Raw genomic sequence first — 5,000 nt, forward strand, 5'->3', positions numbered from 1 at the left:
GTTTGCGTCTCTGCAACTGATTTCCTAAAAATGGGCGTTGCAATTATATAGTACTTTCTCCTTTTCAGCGAATTAGAAGGGCCAGAACTAAAGCGGACAAACCAGAAAATATTTGTTAATATACAGTGATACATTTTAAAGGTTTATATATATAAAAAAATATATATTTGCTAAAGCTTATAGAGACAAACGCTTTGATGTGAAAATATCTGACCTAAATTCCAAAAGTCCACTGGATAGTTATCGCCTCTTTGTCCACAAAACAGAATTATTAACGTGAAAATATTTTCATCCAGCGTGAAAGAATCCAGTTTAAGATATAATGATGATGATGATGATGATGATGATGATGATGATGATGATGGTGATGATGATGATGATGATGATGATGATGATGATGATGATGATGATGATGATGATGATGATGATGGTGATGGTATAGTAATAATAAGATTGTGATAATAATAATGATGATGGTGATGATGATAATAATGATAATAATAATAATAATAATAATAATGATAATAATAATAATAATAATAATAATAATAATAATAATAATAATAATAATGATAATAGCAATAATAACAATAGTAACAATAATGATGCAAATATTACTTTCAATAATGGCAACATTAATAAAAAACAACAAAAAAAACGTGAACACTAATAAAATTTCATTCAATATATTCATCAATGAACGTGACAATGAAAATACTGATTTCCTTGACAAAGTATTATGGCAGAAAACAACAATGCGATAGTAATAATTCAACTTGAAATAATATTGTTTTGCCAAACATCGACACATATTAAATTTTTTAAAACAGTTACAAAATAATTTACTGTCAACAGAAAGGAAACATCTTATAAAGAAATAGTCATATGTTGGTCTGTAATTCTGAAAAACACACACACACACACACACACACACACACACTCACACACAAACACACACACAAACACAGAAAGAGAGAGAGAGAGAGAGAGAGAGAGAGAGAGAGAGAGAGAGAGAGAGAGAGAGAGAGAGAGAGAGAGAGCGAGAGGGAGAGAGAGAGAGGGAGAGAGAGAGAGAAAGGACAGAAAGAGAGAGGAGAGAGAGAGAAGAGAGAGAGAGAGAGAGAGAGAGAGAGAGAGAGAGGAGGAGAGAGAGAGAGAGAGAGAGAGAGAGAGAGAGAGAGAGAGAGTAAGTGAGAGAGAGAGAGTGAATAAAAGAAAACTTTGAAAGCACTTTATGGAAATACCAAATCACGTGTTCTCGCTGCTGACGGCGAAACAGATTTTTCCTTTCCCTCGAAATCCCAGCAGATCTTGAGAGAGACGTTTTAAAAAGCACTTTTCATCATTTCAGAGGATTATACTGTGAGGTTTTAGAAATCAGGGTTTACATTTCGCCACACTCGTAGTCCAAGAAACCTCACTAAAAGTCCTCACGATCTCTAAGCTTTGATAGATTATACACACACACACACACACCACACACCAACAACACACACACACACATACACACACAAACAACAAACACACACACACAACACACAACACACCAAACACACAACACACACAACACACACCACACACACCACACAACACCACACACACACCACACACACATTATATATATATATATATATTATATAATATATATATATATATATATATATAATATATAATAATATATATATATATATAAACTTTGTTACTGCATGATACAATTCTCCATCTGTTGTTTACATGCCAACGATACCATGCGTAAAAACCAGACAGAAGCGGTATCGACACAACGCATGGCACACCGTTTATGTGTGTAGCTGACTTCCAATACCTTGCACTGACCATACCAAAGAATGACACAAATATCACGGCAGGCCAGTGAGTAGTTTGGAGAAAATAAAATGCCAAATTTGGGGTCAGTCTAAACCTAAGCAGGAAAATGGTGAATTGGGTCATCGAATAATAAAATCACTATTAAGAAAACCTGGTGGTTACGATTGGCGCTAATCGTATCCTGGAACGAAAATGAATAAATAAATAAATATATCTAAAGACCATTCCTAGGTAAGGGAATGAAACAATATTCAAACTTTTACTCTCGAAACCTACATACAGATTTAGAAAACGCCCTTGTTACACAGAGCGGAAAACACGAGGGTAAACAAGCAAAATGTGTCACAAGCAATGAATGACCGAGTAAAATGGAGGAAATTAGTCAATAAAGTTCGAGTACACGCTCGACGTAACTCTCTCTCTCTTTTTCTTTCTTCCTCTTTTTTTCCTTTCTTCTCTTCTACTGTCATATGCTAGAATCTACATTCACCTACTCTCTTTTCTCTTCCTCTACTAGATCTAACTTCTCTCATCTTATCTTCTTTATCTTCTTTCTCTCTCTCTCTCTCTTCTCTATCTATCTTCGATATCTCTTCTATCTCATCTCTCTCTCTCCTCTCTCTCTCTCTCTCTCTTCCTCTCTCTAAATCTCTCTCTCTCTCTTTTTTCTCTCTTCTCTCATCTCTCTGCTCTCTCTCTCTTCTCTCTCTCTTTCTTCTCTCTCTCTCTCTTCTTTCTTCTCTCTCTCTCTCTCCTCTCTCTCTCTCTCTCTCTCCTCTCTCTTTTCTGCCCCCTCTCTCTTTCTTTTTCTTTCTCTTTCTCCTCTCTCTTTCTTTTTCTTTCTCTTTTCCTTCCCTCTCTCTCTCTCTCTCCTCTCTCTCTCTCCCTCTCCCCCCCTCTCTCTTTCTCTCTAACTCCCATTCCTTCACTCCCTCTCCCTCTCCCCCTCTCTCTTTCTCTCTCACTCCCATTCCTTCACTCCCTCTCCCTACCCCCCTCTCTCTTTCTCTCTCACTCCCATTCCTTCACTCCCTCTCCCTAATTCCCCTCGTTCCCGCAGTTCAAGGCCATCGCGTCGCGAAGAGGTGCAAGCAGAACTGCCACATAATTTATTCAAAAACCAGACACTCCACACGGTCAATATAGCGAGTGGATTAATACCACTGCACGGGACGGACGCGGCTCTTGTATGTTGCATGTTGTATGCATGTTTTATGGGGATATACATGTGGTATGTTGTTGTGTAGTGGTTAAGTCTTGTGTGGATGTGCAGGTATTATGTTATATGTTGTTGTGTGTCATGAGTATATTTGCTGTGTGGTGATGTACCTGGTTGTAAACAAACATGTGGATGTGTGTGTGTGTGTGTTGTGTGTGGTGTGTGTGTGTGTGTGTGTGTGTGTGTGTGGTGATGTTGTGTCGTGTGTGTGTGCTTGTGTGTGTCGTGTGTGTAAGTGTGGTGTAAGTGTGTATATGTGGAATGCACTATCTATGTGGTACAGTAACAAAGAGGGATGTCTCGATGAAAGACCGAATATATAAAGAGGGGAAGAGAGGAGAGACGAGGAAGGGGAGAGAGAGAAATGAAATAACAAAAGGGAGAAGTGATGGAAAACAGGAAAATTAAGAAGATAGGAAGAGAAAGAAAAAGGAATAGATAAAAAGAGAGAAAAAAATACGAAAGGGTTAAGTAGAGGAGAGAAACATATAACATGATGTGATTTTATTATTGGTTGCTTCCCTTGTGCCTCTTCCCTCTCCTTCCTTCCTCCCTATTCCTTCCATCGTCATTCCACACTCTTCGTTTCTTTCGTTTTATCATCCTCCTCCTCCTCTTCCGCAGCAGGCACGCAACATCTTTCTCCTCCTCCTCCTCCCCCGGCACCTGTCACGAACTCTTTCTCCACTCCTCCGTTCGCTGCCTCCTCAGCCCTCCCGCGTCTCCTCCTCCTCATCGCATCCTCCTCCTCTTCCTCCTCCCCCACCTCCTCGCTTCTCCTCCTCTCTCTCCATCTTCCCCTCCTCATCTTTATCCTCTCCTCTTTCTCCTCACTCTATTAGTCCTAATCATCTTTCTCCTCCTCCTCTTTATCCTCCTCCTCCTCCTCCTCCGCCTCCTACCCTCCTCCTCCTCCTCTTACTCTTCATCCTCCCCTTCCTCCTCCTCTTCCTCCTCCCCCTCCTCCTCTACCTCCTCCTCTTTACTCCTCATCCTCTGTCACGGCTCAAACTCCTGTCTTTTGGAAGCCATGGTTAGTCGGTTCAGCGGCGGTCACTAGGCAGTCTCTTCAGCTTTTATTCTTCGGCCTCCTTGTGTCTCTAACTCGTCCCGTTTGTCAGGATTTTCGGTATTCGGCCTTTCTCTTTCAGGTCTCCTTAATATTCGTCTATAGTAGATCTCCTTTTTTTTCTCTTTCCTCTACCCTTCCGATCTGCTATGCTTTTCTTATTCTCCTCAGTTATTTTCTACTCCTCCCCTCCTCTTCATCTTCTCCACCTCCTCATCGCCGTATCCTCTTCACTCCTTCATTCATTCTCCTCTCTTCTACTATTTCCTCCTCATACTTTCTTCCTTTCATCCCCCTCCTTCCCCTTACCATCTCCTCCTCCTCCTCCTCCTCCTACATCCGCCCTCCCCTACACTTCCCTGTGACCTTGTAAATGTCGCTGTGCTTTGACCTCTCCTGGCGACCAGAGTGACCCGAGGCAAGAAGGAGGGGAGGCGGTGCGGGAGGGAGGGGGGGCGGGAGGAGGAGGAGGAGAGAGGTTGGACAGAGGAAAGAGAGAAAGAAATAAGAGGGGAGAACGTTGGAATGGTTCTTTCCGCCCATTTAATTTCAGGCAACGACAAGGATGTTTGTATCATGCGTGTGCGTATACATACATATTTACGAAAACACACACACACACACCCGTGTATATAAATATATATATATATATCGATATATAATATATATAAATTATACTATATATATATAGATAATATAATATATATATGTAATATATATATATCTATATATATACATACACACACCACACACACAACACACACACACACACACACACACACACACACACACACACACACACACACACACACACACAAACACACACGCACAATATATATATATATATTATATACATATATATATAATATAAGATATATATATAAT

General features: G+C 40.2%; 1 long non-coding RNA gene across 1 annotated transcript in view; it reads right to left on the bottom strand.

The window, feature by feature from the left end:
- The window catches only part of LOC119583515, an 8,077-nt gene that overhangs the window by 14 nt on the left and 3,063 nt on the right, over positions 1-5,000 (bottom strand). The window contains exon 2 of the long non-coding RNA XR_005229705.1: positions 1-87. This exon is cut by the window's left edge and continues 14 nt beyond it. This is a non-coding gene — a long non-coding RNA (uncharacterized LOC119583515). The remainder of the gene's footprint in view (positions 88-5,000) is intronic.

This window comes from Penaeus monodon, chromosome 17 (assembly GCF_015228065.2).
Source record: "Penaeus monodon isolate SGIC_2016 chromosome 17, NSTDA_Pmon_1, whole genome shotgun sequence".
NCBI lineage: Eukaryota > Metazoa > Arthropoda > Malacostraca > Decapoda > Penaeidae > Penaeus > Penaeus monodon.